Source organism: Oryctolagus cuniculus, chromosome 6 (genome assembly GCF_051225735.1).
Source record: "Oryctolagus cuniculus isolate XC-2025 breed Fujian yellow rabbit chromosome 6, ASM5122573v1, whole genome shotgun sequence".
NCBI classification, from domain to species: Eukaryota; Metazoa; Chordata; class Mammalia; order Lagomorpha; family Leporidae; genus Oryctolagus; species Oryctolagus cuniculus.
The window spans coordinates 132,093,835-132,114,113 of record NC_142872.1 but is presented as its reverse complement, the minus strand read 5'-3'; the positions used below and the strand labels follow the sequence as shown (position 1 = coordinate 132,114,113).

General features: G+C 40.5%; 1 protein-coding gene across 2 annotated transcripts in view; it reads right to left on the bottom strand.

Moving 5' to 3' along the window:
- The window catches only part of OXR1 (oxidation resistance 1), a 796,801-nt gene that overhangs the window by 338,758 nt on the left and 437,764 nt on the right, over positions 1 to 20,279 (bottom strand). The gene's annotated exons all lie outside the window — the stretch shown is intronic.

Below are 20,279 nucleotides of genomic sequence, written 5' to 3'. Positions count from 1 at the left end.
ACAGAGAGAGAAGGAGAGCCAGAGAGAGAGAGAGAGAGAGAGAGAGAGGTCTTCCATCCACTGGTTCACTCCCCAATTAGCCACAACAGTGGGTCTGAGCAAAACCAAAGCCAGGAGCCAGTAGCTTCTTCCAGGTCTCCCATGCAAGTGCAGATGCCCAAGGATTTGGGCCATCTTGTACTGCTTTCCCAGGCCATCTCAGAGAGCTGGATCGGAAGTGGGGCAGCCGGGACATGAACAGGCGCCCATATGGGATGCAGGCACTGCAGGCAGTGGCTTTATCCACTATGCCACAGTGCTGACCCCATGCTATTTTGCTTGTAAGGTAGAACTTCTGCCTCCAAATTCTACTTCTGACACTATTCTTCCAGGGGAGCCTCAGTTTTCTTGCACTCTAAGAGAAGTAACAAGTATGGCTTGCCAGCCTTAGAAAGCCTTTCCAAAGCTTTGCAGTCTGAGTCGTGCTGAACTGTGAACTAATTAGTATGGAACATTTTTATTCAGGTAGAATCTGATTAAGTGCACATCTACAGTAAAGTAAATGCAGTCTAAAAAAGGCAACCAGAAATGAACATGGACAGAAATCAAGGAGGCAGTCCTTTGCTGGGATAAGAGCTGTAGAATGCGCAGAGGAGCCAGGCTTCTTGTCGCTGGAGGTACAGCCGTCTGACGGACTGCCCCGAAACATAAGCCACTAAATAACAAGCAGTTCTCAAGCTATGGGTACCAGACAGCTTGCCCAGTACCCTGTGGAAAATGTTAATGTCAGTTAAGCCTCCTGGAACTTTTCACCTTGACACTGGCTTCTCTTAGTGAATGACTCAGAGTTCACCCTTCTTAGGTATTTTGTGTTCAGTAAGCATTCTAAATGACTAAAAACTTGTCACCAGCCATGGGGTTAACACTGAATATAAAACAGGTGATATGAGTGTGTGCTCATTTACCCTACTGCATTATAAGGCTCTTTGACAACAGGAAAGCAAGTGGAGATTATCAGGACTACTTTAGTCCTTTCTATTTAATTCCCTGTAAATAAATGGCTCTGTTGGTAGACTCATTAGACAAAGGATTTAGAAACACAAGAAAAATAACTCTCCTTGAATTGCAAATGCTTGTTGCCCAAGGTCATATCTAAAGTACTTTTTATTTATTCTTAAATACTGTGACTTTTATTAAACTTTCCTAATGCTATCATGGGTGTGTGGTATGTTAATATAGGGTGGGTGTGCGGGTGTGTGTGTGTGCTCACATGCAAGCACATACATTTTTACCCACATTTTTGGATCTAAATTTTTCAGATAATAGCTTCTTTTTTTCAAGGTTTATTTATTTATTTATTTATTTAAGAGGCAGAGTTACAGACACAGAGAGAGGGAGAAACAGAGAGAAAGGTTTTCCATCCGCTGGTTCACTCCCTAAATGGTTGCAATGGCCAGAGCTGGGCTGCTCCAAAGCCAGGAGCCAGAAGTGTTCCAGGTCTCCCATATGGGTGCAGTGGCCCAAGCACTTGGGCTGTCCTCTGCTGCTTTCCCAAGCCAGAGCAGAGAGCTGGATCGGAAGTGGAGCAGCCTGGAATTGAATCAGCACCCATACAGGATGCCAGTGCTGCAGGCAGAGGCTTGGCCCACTACATCACAGCACTGGCCCCAATAACTTCTTTTTTAAAATCTCAAACAAGGAATGAAAATTTTAAATAGAAATTTAAAAACCCAAGCTCAGCTATAAAAATAAACAATGGTTATATATTAAAATTATTGAATTATTATTGCAATTACTATGTATGCAAATACTAAAGATATAATTTATTTTATTATCTTATTATTTAACTCTCTTAACTGCCAGAGTCTCTTCAACATTATTTTTAACTGCCTTTATCTACAGAGATAATTACAAATTCATGCCTTCTTGAAACAGAATGAATGACAGTAGAACTCTTAAAGTAATTCACTCATCTTGGTTTGATATTTTTGAGGCCTTTAGTAAAATTCAACAACGTAATGAGTTTTCAATTATCCTATTATCTACAACTAGAAAGGAATGGAAATTTCTTTTTACTCTTTAACTGTATACCACGTAGTTTACAATGTAACATATCATAGATCATACAATTGCTTTACTATTAAACAGAGAATAGAGGGGAAAAAATCTATTTTCACTACAGATTGTGCTGACTGCCCTGTGACATTTTTTAGTACCGAAGACAAATTGTGCAATGGTTCATGTGGCCTCCCTGAGCATAACTGCCTAGGAAATCTTGGCATCTTTCTTCAAAGCAGAGCCTTTCCTACAATAGTTTTTCACTATTTTTTGGATATGGTATGAGCATGAGAGGAAACCAGTAAATCATAAGTCTACAATAATGTTGTTAACATTTACAGTTTTTGGAACTGCTGTCTACTTTAAGACTACAAGGTAGTCCGACGGATGAGAAGTGTCACTTACCAATCTCCTCTATTGAAAAAAGCCAGCTTTTTGTCAACGAAATCCAAAAAATTTGCAACAAAATGGAGGAATCTGGAACACATCATGCTGAGTGAAATAAGCCAGTCCCAAAGGGACAAATACCATATGTTCACCCTGATCGGTGACAACTGACTGAACACCAAAAAGGAAACCTGTTGAAGTGAAATGGACACTATGGGAAACGGTGACTTGATCAGCATAGCCCTGACAGTTAATGAACAACTTAATACATTATCCCTCTTAGTAGTTTTTTTTGTCTGTTCTACTTAATATGACTGGTTTAATTCTGTAATTATCACACAGTTATTCTTAAGTGTTGAAAATTAACTGAAATGTGATCCCTGTTAAACATAAGAGTGGGAATAAGAGAGGGAAGAGATGTATAATTTGGGACATGCTCAAGCTGACTTGCCCCAAATGGTAGAGTTAGAAACATACCAGGGGATTCCAATTTAACCCCATCAAGGTGGCATGTACCAATGCCATCTCACTAGTCCAAGTGATCAATTTCAGTTCACAATTGATCATAATGAAAGGACTAAGAGTCAAAGGGAGCACATAAACAAGTCTAGTACCTGCTAACACTAACCGATAGAATAAATAAAGGGGAGAGTGATCCAACATGGGAAGTGAGATACTCAGCAGACTCATAGAATGGCAGATGTCCTAAATAGCACTCTGGCCTCAGAATCAGCCCTAAAGGCATTCAGATCTGGCTGAAAAGCCCACGAGAGCATTTCAGGCATGGAAAGCCAAGACACTCTGGCAAAAGATCTCTGTGTGTGAGATCCCAGTGGAAAGAACAGGTCTTCAAAGAAGGAGGTACCTTTCTCTGAAGGGAGGAGAGAACCTCCACTTTGACTATGACCTTGTCTAAACAAGATAAGAGTCGGAGAACTCAGAGGGCTTCCATAGCCTTGGAAACTCATGACTGGAGCATAGGGAGATTACTGATGCCATAGACAGGAGTGTCAATTGGTAAAATCAACAACAGGAGTCACTGTGCACTTACTCCTCATGTAGGATCTCTGTCCTTAATGTGCTGTGCATTGAGATTTAATGCTATAACGAGTACTCAAACAGTATATCTCACTTTGTGTTTCTATGGGGGTGCAGACTGTTGAAATCTTTACTTAATGCATACTAAACTGATCCTCTGTAAAAAAAAAAAAAAAAAAGAAAGAAATTATCAATTCCCAACTTGACTCTCACTGGGATTAAACATGACAATAGGTCTGATCTGATTTCATCATCATTTAAAAAAATCATCTATTATTTTTCACTTTATGTTTCTGTGTGGGAGCAAACTGTTGAAATCCTTACTTAATGTATACTAAGCTGATCTTCTGTATATTAAGATAATCGAAAATGAATCTTGATGTGAATGGAAGGGGAGAGGGAGTGGGAAAGGGGAGGGTTGTGGGTGGGAGGGACGGTATGGGGGGGAAGCCATTGTAATCCATAAGTCGTACTTTGGAAATTTATATTCATTAAGTAAAAGTTAAAAAAAAAGAAAAAAGCCAGCTTTTCTCCATTTTGCTGAAGATGAAATAAAAGGTCAATTACGTAAAAACTAACTCATGTCTCCAAATATTAACAACCACAGTAAAATCTTACTAACCCAGTACTTCAGCTATCCAGAGCCCAGTCAGTGACTTAAAATTCACAAATTTTAAGAGTTTATTCATAGGAGATCTATATATACAAAAATAAACAGAACTACAAATAAAACCTTATTTTCTTTTTTTTATTTTTTTTTTACTTTTATTTAATGAATATAAATTTCCAAAGTACGACTTATGGATTAATAAAACCTTATTTTCATTATTAATCTAATAAGCATGGCCATTTGGGATTCTCATTCATTTAACACATTTATTGAATACCTAATATGTTGTTGCAGTGTGCTAGGTGCTGAATAATTCAACAGTTGGAAACAGGTGATTTGTTCACTTTCCCAGTGGAGTTTGTAAGATAAAATCCACTAATGCAAGGCCACCATTGTGGCCCTGGTCTGCAACACTGGCATCCCATATGGAGGCTGGTTTATGTCCCAGTTGCTACACTTCTGATTCAGACCCAGATGAAGCTCTTGGCTCCTGGCTCCTGCCTGGTCCACCCCAGCCATTGCAGCCATACAGGGGAGTAAACCAGTGGGTAGAAACTAATTCATTCTCTCTCTCTCTCTCTCTCTCTCTATCTCCCCCTCTTTTTCTCTCTCTCTCCACCATCTCTGTCTCTAACTCAGCCCTTCAAATCAATCAATAAATATTTTTAAAACACTTACAAATGTGTGAATGGCATACACAAAAGTAGATAATGTAGGAGATGGTGACCATTCAAAGTCAACACCTGCATAGTTATGGAAAGAGTCAAGAAGGAGTCAAGTTCAGAAAGCAGTGGTTTAGGATGTCTGAATTTAAAAGCACCAAGACCTCTTGTCCTTTAAACCTCAAATAAGGTCACCAATGCAATCATGGGGCTTCATTCTTGTAACCTCAGCTAACTAGTATTTCCCAAGGATCCCACCTCCCAATATCATCATCTATGAGATTAAGGTTTCAGCACATGAAACTTTGGAGGACATAAAAATCCAGTCTACAGTAATAACACAAACATGCATGTAACCTTTCAAAAGCAAATATAGGCTGAATATTAACAACAACAGCAAAAACAACACCACCACTTTCATTTTCCATTATTTTGTTCAGGCAGTAATCTCAGTACCTTCCTTCACTTGATGATCCCCACAACTATGGGAATGGGATTCTTATTGAACCCAATTCACACACAAGTGAGACCTAAAGTACAGAGAGGTTGAGTCCAAGGTCATATGGATGGTAAGTTAAGGGCACCAGAGAAGTACCTAATTCCACAGTTACAAAACAAGCCATCTGGCCCTGTACCCTCATGCTACATCTGTATCTTAAACATACTGCTACCATTTATTGAATCCTAAGTGTGACCTGGGTACTCTAAGGTACTTAATATCATTTGGCTTAATACTCAGAACAAATTCATTAAAACAACATTTATTTTATCTTCGTTTTACAGATGATAAAACTGAAATCTCAGAACAACTTAAAAAAGCAGCAAATCCAGGATAAAGCCCCAAGCCAGGGATTCTAAAGCCCTTGTTCTTTATTTCTGTTTTGTCTTCTCTGCTTTTTTTTTTTTTTTTTTTTTTTTTTGACAGGCAGAGTGGACAGTGAGAGAGAGAGACAGAGAGAAAGGTCTTCCTTTGCCGTTGGTTCACCCTCCAATGGCCGCCGCGGCCAGCGCGCTGCGGCCGGCGCACCGCGCTGATCCGGTGGCAGGAGCCAGGAGCCAGGTGCTTTTCCTGGTCTCCCATGGGGTGCAGGGCCCAAGCACCTGGGCCATCCTCCACTGCACTCCCTGGCCACAGCAGAGGGCTGGCCTGGAAGAGGGGCAACCGGGACAGAATCCGGCACCCCGACCAGGACTAGAACCCGGTGTGCCGGCGCCGCTAGGCGGAGGATTAGCCTAGTGAGCCGCGGCGCCGGCCTTGTCTTCTCTGCTTTCTAAAGGAATGGAAACACACTGGTGATGCCCTACCACTCCAGTGCTCAGGCAGTGCTGGTTCAGTGACAGCATTTTGTCGACACACAGAATTTTAGATGGACAAGTATCTATTTTAAAGTTAGATCATCTTGAAATTGGCTCTACTAACCAATTGGGCCTGGAACACGTTACTCAATCTGAATGAACCTAAAACTACTTCCTATAGCAGCCCAGATCTCTTACATAATGTCCCTCAGCACATTTTGAAATTAATGACCAGGATTTAGAAATAAAGAAATCTGGAGCTTTCTCAAAATTTGGAGTTAAAACTGGAGGAAAAATGGGATTCAAAAAGCATTCCCACTTCTTAATATGGCCAAGTAGAATAGCATTGTCCAATAACCATACAAGCCTTATATGTCATTTTAAATGTTCTGGAAGCCTCCTTAAATAATTGTTTTTATCATATTTAATATAATTCAATATATTCAAAGTATTATCATTTTAACATGCATCTGATATAAAAGTATAAATCAGATGTTTTACATTCTTTTCATATTAAATCCAGGAAATTTAGTGTGTATTTTTCATTAATAGCACATATAAATACAAACTAGTGGTTTCTGTTTTGAATAACATTCTAGTATATGAAAATATGATCATTTCTCTGGTTTTCAGAGGACTTCCCAATCTTTCTGTTTCCTTATTTAGACTATGCTGGATATTACTGGTCAACACTCTAGTCCTGTGTCCCTACCTTAATCTTCTACATTTATCTCTGTGCTGATACTCACAGATACAGTCAGACTAACCCATAAGTTATGTGTGAACAGTCCTGAGGAACCTTAAGAGCTCATTGGAATCTGAATACCTAAAACATTCGTTTGCCTTAATCACGGGGTACATTATAAATGCTGTCTCCTGCATTTATTTACCATTCCCTACGCTGACACCTCTCTAATTAGAGCATAAGCCTCTGGAGATTTTTCTTTGCATCTTTACATCTCCAGCTTTTAGTACAATATCATGCATAAATTAGATAATCAATGCATTTGAGAGCTGATAAATTTCCTTGGCAGTCATCATGTAGTCTTCATTGTGTCCACCACAGTATCTTGCCATAGACTCTAAAATCATTTTTTCTGAGTGAATGAGTTTTGCTTTACTGACTAATTTGAAAAACTCTATTGTTCTCAGTATGAAATCAGCCATCAGAGAGATTATATATAATATGGTCATAGGAGATAATATCAGAAATTTAGAACCTCATTGATATTCTTCATTCACAGGGAGATATTGTCAAAGTGGGATCTTAATCCTGGTTTCCTAATTCCCAATCTTATTTGCTCTTCACTGGTGTCTACGGTTTCCTTCCTTCACTCTTAATTTCTCCCAAGGGGAGCATACTGTTCACTAAGCAAGGGATCAAAGATAACAAAATAAAGACTGTTAAGTACCGATAAACACTAGCTTTATTGATGAAAAGGCAGAAAATATTAGCATAGCCTCAAAATAAAGGTGAGATGAAATTCTATTCTATGACACATATCTTTTATTTTATAGATACGAATAAGAGCATTTTATTTAATGCACAAAACATGCTATGAATGAGACATTAAGCTAATATTTAGAGCTTCTTATTTCTAGAAATAATATTCCCCTGTATGTTGACAGAGTTACTATTTTGCTAAGAGATTGATTACAAGTAGGCTGATGCTTTTAAACATACTTTATTTAATAACTTTCATAGAGGATCAAAAGCTTGAGAAATTATCTTACAATGGATTTTTAAAGACAAGTATCTGGAGATGAAAATTAGTGCAAAGGATAAAATTACTTTAGAGGCTCGTACAGCTGCATTTGAATCCTGATTAAGGCACTCAGTTCTTCCTGAATGGGCGGCATCTCTCCTAGCGGTCTTTCCCCTTTCCTTTGGGAGAAGATACAATGTGCCACTTCTCTCCTCAGAGGTGCATTGATTACCACTCCTCTGCCCCACAGGGAACATGTGATTCAGGCCAAGCCGAACTAGTAAAATGACATGCAATACTAGATACGTGTAGGAAATACAAGGAAAGATGCAATGCTGCTCCAGTAAGGACTGGTAAACAGATAGGATGTGAGCTTGCTGGAAGCCACTCTGCAACCTCTGCAGTGAAGGGAGTCCAAAGAGAAGAAAGCACAGTCAAGAGACGGAGGGAGGGGAGCGGCGTTTGGCAGAGGTCGAGATACTCATGTCCTAAACTGTAGTCCCTCCCTTCAAGTCCTGGTTCTGGCTCCTAACTCCAGCTTCCTGCTAATGCACACCTCGGGAGGCAGTGGGTGATGGCTCAAGTCCTTGCATTCCTGCCATCCATGCAGGAGACCGGTTCTGAGCTCCTGGCTCCCCAGCTTTTGCTGCTGTCAGCATTTGGAAAGTGAATGAGCACACAGTAACACTCTGTCAGTCTGTCTTCCTCTGCTTTCCAAATAAGTAAGTAAATAAGATGAAGAGAGGGAGATAGATCCTTTTGCTGCAGGATGACTGGAACCAGCTATACCCTTAAACTTTCCCTGAACCTTTAAAATCTATGCTTTCTGACAGTGAAGGGTGAGGAAATATGTCACATGAAGAATGGCTGTCATACCTGGGCTGCTGAGCCTAAAGGAGATAGGGGAGTTGATAAGTTCATGTGCTATACAGAAAAGAAAGAACAGTCTCAGAAGATCAGACAGCCAAGGAAACGTACCGTATTGTTTTAAGGTCACCCATCCCATCCTTGTGTAACACACGGAGAGTCTGTAATAGCTTTTCAGCTAGGACACAAAATCATACCCAGAAGTCCTCCCAAAATAGTCATGCAATGTGATTAATTTCAGTTTTTTGAATGATTAAACACACATGGATATTTATCAGGCACAGGCACTTTCTTTCAGAGTAACACGATCATTATAATTGATGGTAATCAGTGAGAAGACCTGTCTGAATAACTGAAAAACCCAGATTAGCAGGTAGTTTTGTAGCAATCTGTGTTCAAGTAGACTCTATAAATAGTAATAAAACCAGCAAGAAAGGTGTTGTTGCCAGGAAGGGTCCTTCAGAATCTGCATAGGTGCACTGCCATTCAACATCATTTGCAAAGAGGGAGACTGTCATTTACACGCAAAAGTGCAGACTTTTAGGTTTGCACTGGGACATTTTAGGCAGAATAATCCTCTTAGCAAAAAAGAAGTTTCATGTGGTCACTGTTATAACAAATTTAACTGCTAGATCAAAGAAAGCAAAAATATGTATTTTTATAAATAACTGAACAATAAAAAAGCAAGGAAAGAAGATTTAAATGAATGTTCCTTTCAGCATTGTTTAGGAAAGTTAAAAACTAAAAGTAACTAAAATCTATCAGCAGGAGAATGTTAAAATGACTAGACTAGATAGATGAATAGAGAGAGAGAGCAGTTGAAGGGTACTTCAAAAAGTTAATGGAAAATGGAATGAAGAGATCAATTGTGATATAAAAATTTTTTTGAAATGTATGCATAGGTTTTTCATAATATGAATTTCCACAAAAAATTTTGAGGGCTGTTTGTTAAGGGACAGATTGATCTTAGTATGAATATATTTTGAAAGCAATGTTGAGAAAAGCAGGTTGCCATAGGATACAAATGGTATGAAGCAATCGATATACAATTTCAAAAAACAGAACACTTAGTTCTATATTTCTTCACTCAACATTTATTTTTCGGATACCTACTTTATGTCAGTCATTATTCTAGTCTAGGCCAAAAAATGACAGTTCCCTGACCTACAGAAAGTTTATAATCTAGTGAGGGAATGGGAATCAAACAGCAAATGCACACTTCATAAAGGTATACATACATAAACAAGTCTATAACACAGTGGTTTTATGGAGAAAAAGTGCCGTAATCCCATATGGGTGCTGGTTCGAGTCCAAGCTGTTCCTCTTCTGATCCAGCTCTCTGCTGTGGCCTGGGAAAGCAGTAGAAGGTGGCCCAAGTCCTTGGGCCCCTGCACCAGCGTGGGAGACCCAGAAGAAGCTCCTGGCTTCAGATAGGCCCAGCTCTGGCCGTTGGGGCCATTTAGGGAGTGAACCAGTAGACGGGAGACCTTTTTTTCTGTCTCTCCCTCTCACTGTCTGTAACTCTACTTCTCAAATAAATAAATAAAATCATTTTAAAAAATATGATATGATATGGATATGAGACCTGAGCCTGGATCAAGGTGTAACTATTTTAAATTAGGCCTCTATCTTGTAACTTGGGCCTGACCAGGCCCTGAACCCTAAGCCAGAAGCTCCTAAAAGTAAATAAATGAACTCCCCTTGCGATAAACTCTCCTAGCAACAGCCGATTAACAGATAACAGAGAAATACCTAGAGTTCCTGGTGTCTTCTCAGGGCAGATGAGGTGACTGTTAGCTACCCAAGACCCTGCAGTTCGGCACGTACACCCCATCAGCTCGGACTCTATGCTTCAGCCAATCAATTCAAAAGGCATCAACCCCAAAGCCATCCAACCACCTTTAGTAGGTCCGTTCCCGCCACAGGATGCACTAATCAATTCTAAGAGATGTCCTTTGAATTTCCCGCAGGAGAGATGATTTGCTAAATGGTACCATGATGTATAGAATGTCTCTGAAAACCCTATAAAAACCCTGTTAACTGAAGGGTTGGGGCTCTCAATTCAGACCCGCTGCGTCGGTGTTGATTGAGAGACCAGGCCCGGACCTGCAATAAAACTCTCATGTGCTTTACAGCGGTATCGGTTCCTTGGTGGTCTTTGGGGATGACTGAACTGGGTATTACAATGGATTGAACTAGGAAAATAGCAAGATAAGATGAAAGGAGGCTAGAATTATGAGTTGTGAAAGGAGAGCCAGAAATACACATAAATACAGATAAAATTATTCACAGCAAAAAATAATAATATACAAGTCAAATACATGATAATATTGCCTCCAGGATAATATGGAAAGGGAAACAGGAAAATACGGGCAAACTGAACTTTCTCCCAGTATTTTATTTCTTGAAGAAAAAAAAACTTTGATGTGAATATAGTCTTATCTTAATAATTTCCAAGGTTTGAATAACCAGATGCTTGTTTATTGTCTTTATAATATTCTGATCTTCATATTCTCCAATAATTATATTCTAATGATTAATATTCATGATTTTTCTTGTGAATAATTTAGTCATTGGTTCCTTTATTTTTTTTTTAAAGATTAATCATTCGACAGGCAGAATTACAGAGGCAGAGGTAGAGAGAGAGAGAAAGAGAGAGAGAGAGAGAGAGAGAGGTCTTTCATCCTATGGGTCACTCCCCAGATAGCAACAATGGCAGGGGCAGAGCCGATCCGAAGCCAGGAGCAGGAGCTTCTTCCAGGTCTCTCACATGGGTAGACTTGGGCCTTCTTCCACTGCTTTCTCAGGCCACAGCAGAGAGCTGGATCAGAGTGGAGCAGCTAGGACTCAAACCAGCACCCACATGGGATGCCGGCACTGCAGGCATCGGCTTTACTTGCTACGCCATAGCACTGGCCTCTGGTTCCTATATTTATTCAACAAATATTCCTTGAATGCCTGTTCATGCCAGATGAAGATGTAGGTGCTACTGAAGCCACAAGGTTATTTATGGAGATTATATTCTGGAGAAGGACTCTATATTTTATATATATAATTTATTTTTATATATTATATATAATGCCATTTTGGATTGGGGACATGATGGAAAATGAAGTATGATGACATAGTATTTTTTAATTGATTCTAGTTTTGTGTTTTTGTAAGAGAAGGATAACTTACTCAGTTTTATTCTGAGAAATATAACATTTTTATTCTTGTAGTTATAAATAATAAATGTAATAAAACAGCACAGGTCATGAGATACAGCGATGCGAAGAGCTGAAGTCAGAAGCCCTGGGCTAGAACTGGGAAGTGTTGCTGTTACCTGCTCTGGTTTTAAACACAAATTTTGTTTTTTGAGATTTATTTATTCATTTGAAAGAGTTACAGAGAGGCAGAGGCAGAGGCAGAGAGAGAGAGAGAGAGAGAGAGAGAGAGAGAAAGAGAGAGAGAGAGAGTCTTCCATCCAGTGGTTCACTCCCCAGATGGCTACAATAGCCAGAAATGGGCCCATCTGAAGCCAGGAGCCAGGAGCTTCTTCCAGGTTTCCCATGCGGGTACAGGAGCCCAGGACTTCAGCCATCTTCTACTGATTTCCCAGGCCACAGCAGAGAGCTGGATCAGAAGTGGAGCAGCTGGGACCTAAACCAGCACCTATATGGGATGCTGGCACTGCAGGCGGCAGTTTTACCTGCTACACCACAGCACTGACCCCTAAACACAAATTTATCATCATCACCATCACTATCATCATCACTAAATTTCATGCTTAAAAATTATCCTATATCAATTTTATTTATTTGAAAGAAAGAAGGAAAGAGAGAGAGAAAAAGAGATTTTTCCATCTCTGGTTTACTCTCCACAACAACTGGGGCGGGGCCGGGTTTAAGTCAGGAGTCAGGACCCTAATTCAAGTCCTCCTTGCAGATGGCAAAGGTTTAAAGGTTTAACCACTTCAGTTGTCATCTGCTGCCACCACGGTTGTACATTTGCAGGATGCTGGAATCAAGAATGGAGCTGCGACTTGAACCCAGGTGCTCCAACATGGGATGTAGGTATCCGAAGTGGCATCCCGACTGCTAGGTCAAACACCTGCCTCCTCTGGTGCAGGGATTAAGACTTACATTAGTAGGGACAGCCAATCTCTGAAACACGATATCTGGAATTTTGGCTGGGATGGGTTAAACATCTGAAGGCTAGAAAAACTGAAAGCTGGCTCAGCATAGCTTGGGCTTCCTGGTAACACAGTGGCCTTAGAATATTTGAACTCCAACAGGCTGTGTCCCCAAGGTTACAGGTAGATACTGCAAGGATTCTTATGATCTAGCCTCCAAAGTCCTAGAACATCACTTCTGCCACATACTTTTGGTCAAGCATCTCATGAAAGCCAGCCCCAATTGAAGTGATGAGGAATCACCTCTCAACGGGAGGAGTAGCAAAGAATTTCATTTGCCACAGAATCTAACTTACCTACTCAGAGATGCATTAATCTAGACTATAAGATATAGTAATAATGTTTTTCTCAGAGATTTATAAACATAGCTCATAATTATGGAAATGTCTAGTAAATATAGGACCCCTAAATGGATTATTCCTTCAAACCTACAGGAAACTATTCAGGAACTTCAAAACTACTTTCTCCTGCGATGAAGAAGGTTCAGGAAGTCTTTGAAATCCACTGGTAGCAGAGAACATGGTGTTCCTATTAAGGGGCTATTTTTTTTTTCCATCAGTTGAAAGACCATGATAGGAAGACAAGTTGAAACACTGGCTCTAAGATGTTCCAAACCCTATGCCTCTGTTTTAGTTCTCAAAAGTTTCATGATTTCTATAAAACAGACAACAGCTTTGTTTCAGTAGAGGGATGCTATCATTTTATACCTGGCAGGTATTCAGAACAGCACAAAGTTAGGTAAATGAAATTTTACTCTTAGGATTATAATCAACAAACTTTTCTTCCTGAGGCAAGCGTTAATATGAAGGCATTTGGAAGCCTGTAATAAATATTCCATCTTTTAGCTCAGAAATTAAATCAGATAGGTAAAAGAACACAACCTAGAGGTTGTGTATAACATACATTCCCATCTGTGCTGTCGACAACTGCATTTTAAAAAGGCCAGCTAATTTCAACCCAGTGTTCCCTTTCTAGGGCTAAGCAAATTAAACTAGTCCTTTGGTTTATATAACATAAAAAATTCATTGCAACTTTTTGTAACAGGCCTTTGGATATTTGGAAAATGTATTCATTTTCCAAGGTATGACAGCTTCAGGAAACATGCCTGAAACTATTAAAATACATTAACTTATTTATATAAATGAAAGTACTAAAAGTCTACACACACACACACACAAAACGTACTACAGAAATCCCACTAAGTTTACATTTCAAAAGACCATAAATCTCTATAATCATCAATCCAAAGAGAAAAATGTGATAGAGATTACTGGAAAATATTTACACTGAACATGCATAAGTTTTAGATATCTTGAATTAAAAATACTGACAGGTATTTATAGGTTCTAAATAAATTTCACAATTGTATTTCCTTATCAAAATATCACTGAGAAACCTAAAAGGAATCTTAAAAAAAAGCAACTGTCTTTGATGGGGGACAGGAGAAAGAAAAGTAAATTTATCATATTAATACTCCTTCAAAACAGGAGTTAAAAACTCCCATAAATTATCTAATACAGTTAGCATGTGTTAAATGTGACAGATGCTCTGCTGGGATCTAAAGATAATTAAAAGGAGTTGTTAACTCTTGAAGAGTTCATGGTCTTGGGCAGATGTCTTCTCTTCCCCCACTGAAGGACACAGAGAGGAGACTGAGATGTTGCGGCCAGAGGTAATAGGGCAGCCACTGTAATGAATTACACACAGGGGAACAAATGGTAGATATGGGTCCTAGAAAGATCACATAGTAAGTTCTTTTTTTTTTTTTTTTTTTTTTTGACGGGCAGAGTGGATAGTGAGAGAGAGAGACAGAAAGAAAGGTCTTCCTTTGCCATTGGTTCACCCTCCAATGGCCGCCGCGGCCAGCGCGCGGCAGCCAGCGCACTGCGCTGATCCGATGGCAGGAGCCAGGTACTTCTCCTGGTCTCCCATGGGGTGCAGGGCCCAAGCACTTGGGCCATCCTCCACTGCCTTCCAGGGCCACAGCATAGAGCTGGCCTGGAAGAGGGGCAACCGGGACAGAATCTGGTGCCCCGACCTGGACTAGAACCCAGTGTGCCAGCACCGCAAGGCGGAAGATTAGGCTAGTGAGCCACGGCGCCAGCCACATAGTAAGTTCTTTTTTTTTTTTTTTTTTGACAGGCAGGCAGAGTGGACAGTGAGAGAGAGAGAGACAGAGAGAAAGGTCTTCTTTTGCCGTTGGCTCACCCTCCAATGGCCGCCACGGCCAGCGCACTGCGGCCAGCGCATCACACTGATCTGTAGCCAGAAGCCAGGTGCTTCTCCTGGTCTCCCATGGGGTGCAGGGCCCAAGCACTTGGGCCATCCTCCACTGCACTCCCTGGCCACAGCAGAGAGCTGGCCTGGAAGAGGAGCAACGGGGAAAGAATCCGGCTCCCCGACCAGGACTAGAACCCAGTGTGCCGGGCCACAAGGCGGAGGATTAGCCTATTGAGCCGCGGCGCCGGCTCTGTACCAAAAGTTTTGAGGACCAAGTCTAATGTCAAACACAATCAGTTACCTAGATTTCTGAAATGAAATATTGACAGTACCAGGTGCATGATCCCAGAATTCCATAGAATAATTAGTAAACATTTCCTACGACAAAATTAGTCTAATGGACTCCATGTCCATTCCCAGCCCCTCCTCCTGCCTTCTCTACAACAGAAGGTGCTATGGCCTATTCTTGAACTCCTAACCTCTCTTGCAGATGGGAAGGGGGCGGGAGGGATGTGACAAGTTCTGCTGCTGAGAAGCAGGTAAAAGGGTCTCCTGAAAAGAAGGCCCAGCTTTTTCCCAATCCCCTTTTTTCTGTCAAGAGTAGAGGGGATACATCAGGATGCAGTCACTGTACGGCCAGGAGGGTCAAAGTCAAACATTAGGGATGCTGAGGAAGAACCCAGAACAAGTTCATTTCCTTAACAGCATCCTTATGTACTCACAGGACCTCCACCCTTCTTATTTCTAGATTTCTCTCATATGAGAAACAAATACTTTGTATTTATATAAAACCACTGTTTACAAATATGCTGTCCAGTATGGTAGCCACTAGCCACTCACAGAGGTATTATATTTTAAATAAATATATTTATTTAACATTTATTAATATTTAAATAAAGTTAAATATTGAATTAATATTTAAATAAATTCATTTCACAGGTATTGTATTTTAAATGAATAAAAATTAATAAAATTTAAAAACTTGTTTCCTCAGCATGGAATGATACAATTATAGAACATTTCCATCATTACAGAAGTTTCTGTTTGAACAGTGCTGAGGAAAATTTTATTTGCAGCCAAATACATTTTCAAGGTAGAAAGATTTCAACCGCTGCCCACACGCTAAGGTCGTATGTTCCCAGGTATCTCATTGTTTATTTCATACTGAGATATTACACATTGATTTATCACTGCCCTTTTATCTGAGAGATTTATCCCGCCCTCTTAGAGGATTAGATTAGTCTCTCAGAACATTGTCTTCACACAGCCCTAATTCATCAAGTACTCTTCATGGAGAAAATGTAGGAATTAAGAAAACTAACAATCTTATGTTAATATTACAGGAAGAGAGGAAAAACAACCACAATCACATCATAATAGTGGCAGCTGCCAAGTCAAAGCAGTTGACTATAATACAGGATAATCCCCCAGTGGTGGTTCTTAGCCCTTTCACTGTACAGCAGTCTTGCACTCTCTGCATCTGAGACCCACAGCTGCGACCCTGATTACTCAAACTCTTTTCTGCAGTTTCTCATTGGGCTTCAAGGGATACAGTCACAAATCAGGCCACAAAAGGTGGAGTCAGGTCACAGAATTAAAATCAAAAGGAAGAAATAGCTAATGGGCAATTTCCTACAATTTTTACTTTATAACAAGAGGGAGAAATGGTGAAAATTTCTAAAACTTTTTTATTCAAATGCTTGTTTATTTGAAATGCAGTGTGATGTGGGGGGAGAGAGAGAGAGCGCGAGCGCGCGAGAGCGCCAGAGATAGCCCCTCTGCTGATTAACTTCTACAATGCCTGTGACAGTTGGGGCTAACGTAGGCAAAAGTCAGGAGCTGGGAATTCAACCCAAGTTTCCCATGTGTGTGGCAGGGACCATATTACCTGAGTCATCACCTGCTGCCTCCCAAACTAAGCATTAGCAGGAAGCTAGAATCCCGAGTGGAGCCAGCACTTGAACCTAGGAACTCCAATATGGGCTATGGGTATCCCAGGTGGGCTCTTAACTGCTGAGTCAAATGTCTTCGCCCCACATATCTGTAACAAACTTTCTTATGTATTTCTTTCTAAATTCAGTTTACTTATTAACTTGTAAGTCACAAAAGTGATGATAATAAGAGTATATAATATCTTGCTGAGTCCTCAGAACAAGCCAGGCAGCCCTGCTAGTGATGTTTAAATGCATGTACCCTCTTCACAGATGTACTCTGAAACAGATGCTGCTATTGTCTTGATTTTACAGACAAAGACACTGAGGCTCAAAGAGCTTGAAAAACTTGGCCCAAAGTCACAGCATGGAGTAAGTAGCAAAGCTCAAACACAAATCCACACAATCTACTTCCAGGGTCTTCAGTGTAATCACTGTACTCAAGTTGATCATGTCTTCACAGAAATCAATGAGGATTACGTAGGGACCTAATGCAGAGAATATCATTTATATTCCTGTGCTCAGTGCTCCAGAAGAAACCAAAAATCATGCTGACACTTTTTTTTTTTTTGACAGGGAGAGTGGACAGTGAGAGAGAGACAGAGAGAAAGGTCTTCCTTTTGCCGTTGGTTCACCCTCCAGTGGCCACCGTGCCGGCCGGTGCACCGCGCTGATCCGATGGTAGGAGCCAGGGGCTTATCCTGGTCTCCCATGGGGTGCAGGGCCAAGCACTTGGGCCATCCTCCACTGCACTCCCTGGCCACAGCAGAGGGCTGGCCTGGAAGAGGGGCAACCGGGACCGAATCCGGCGCCCCGACCGGGACTAGAACCCGGTGTGCCGGCGCTGTAAGGCGGAGGATTAGCCTAGTGAGCCAAGGCGCTGGCCCATGCCGACACTTTCCTCCATCACTTACAACCCTACTTCCTGAAGGAAAGAAAGTAGCAATTATAAAAATACCAGTATTTTCTAAAACACAAGCTCACAATAGATTCAGGCATGATCTTTAAGTCAGGTATTTTAAAAGATCACATAGAAGAAGTATTGCAAGTAAATGTAAGTATTTCAGATGCATCACTACATTTTATATCATAAAAACCTAGTGAGGGAGGTATCACTATCATCCCATGTAATGGTTGAGGAAATGAAGCCAAGACAGTTGCACAGTACAAATGGCAGTCCCAGGCATCTGATCCCACAGCTCATACTCTATAAATCAGAGAACTGTCTGCCTCTCAGCACTTTGTGTCCAGCCCTTGACCTCTTTTCTGAGCTCCTCTCACCTTTGTTGCCTCTCTCCAGCTCCTTGGCTGTTTCTTGCATGCTCCTTTTCAAGATCGCACTTACTATTTCTTATCCAAGAGGTCTTCTTTGACTTCCTAACATGCAGTCTGCGTCCTCAAGCACAGTCCCCAGCCCCAAGTTACAGAATGCATGAATACGTATATCCAGGCCAACGGCCCTCCTTCTGGGACACCAGTAATGACACTAGGAACACAAAGGTGTTCTGTGTTTGCTTTGCTTTCCTCCATAGTCTTGTTCAGTCCAGTTGTCTTTGAACAATGGCAGGCAATAGTTCCAAGATAAAGGACTCACTCTAGAAAACAAAACATATGTCATGGAGAGCAAACTGGTCTACCTAACCATGTTACTCTAGATACTATATTCCTGTTAGCAACCTAGAAGATGAAAGAAATCAGATCAATAAGGATGAGAACTTACTGATCCCCTTCAGCATTTTTCTAGTCTTTGTTATTCTTACTATTGTCACTTAGTGGTAAATCTTAAACTTTCACGAAACATATTCTGGCAGAGGAGTAATAATAATCTTTAGAAGATTGTGAAAAAGTAATATACAAAGCTAAATCATATAATGCTAAAAATGTGCTAAACAGCTACAATTCTGGATGAACTGCAGAACTGTCTCTTTATTTCCTCAAGGGATTGGTCCCAAGGCATTACCCTCCCCTAGCTCCCCAACTCTCAGAACGCCAAACCCTGAGCATGGATGCTCAAGATACATATTGTCTCATAGTTTTTAAAATATCTCTAGGCTACTTATAATATGAATACAACATCAGTGATATGTAAACAGTTGATATTCCATATTCATTTGGGAATAATAACATGAAAACATCAGTACATGTTCAATACAGATGTAACATTTTAACAATTTTGACCCAAAGTTGATTAGATCCACATAGTTTGATTAGATCCATGGATACAGAGGGCTGGCTATAGTTTTTTCATGGGCTAATGTCAAATTGGTCTTCAAATAACTTTTTGGTCAATGATAAAGGAAATAGCTCAAAATAGCCTAACAAATCACAGTTTTGAGGATGCTTTGAAGAAATATCTGTTGACTAAAAAGGAAAAAATTGGAAATAATAAAATGCTTAAGAAAAATATTCATCCTCTCTAGTAAGAAAAGATACAAGGCCGGCGCCGCGGCTCAATAGGCTAATCCTCCAACTGCGGTGCCAGCACACTAGGTTCTAGTCCCAGTCGGGGCGCCAGATTCTGTCCCAGTTGCCCCTCTTCCAGGCCAGCTCTCTGCTGTGGCCCGGGAGTGCAGTAGAGGATGGGCCAAGTGCTTGGGCCCTGCACGCCATGGGAGACCAGGATAAGTACCTGGCTCCTGGCTTCGGATCAGCGCAGTGCACCGGCCTCAGCGCGCTGGCCGCGGCGGCCATTGGAGGGTGAACCAACGGCAAAGGAAGACCTTTCTCTCTGTCTCTCTCTCTCACTGTCCACTCTGCCTGTTAAAAAAAATACAAATGAAAATAGGGTATCATTTAGAACAATTCATCAAATTGAGACAAAAATATTGAACTGTAGTAATCAATAATAAAGAGAGTCTAAGAAAATTAGACTCTTATAAAATCACCAGTCGAAGTAAGATCTAGAAAGAGGACCAGTGGACAAGTAGATAAAATTAACTAGTGATTTCTAACGTTGTAGACTCCTTTACCCATCGTTTCTACCATTGTGAATCTACACTGAGGAAATAACTGCGCCTGTTGGAACATTTTGTTGTATGCATGTTCCTGTAGTGTCTTCCTAATAGTGAACAAATTAGAACCAATCTAAGTGTGACAAAGAGAACTAGTTAAATACATAATAGAATGACAATGGAATGTTTACTTCCAAATACTAGGAAACCATTAAAATAATATTTTTGTGAAGTATTCAATAAAATAGGAAACACTCATTATAAAGTGTAGTAGCACAAAGTAGATGACAAACTCTGACAGTTTGAGCCAATTTAATTAACAAGAAAATTCTGGAAGAGTATACAGAAATTCTGGAGAAGGTAACATTTACTTGGTTGATTAAATTACAGAAATTTCTGA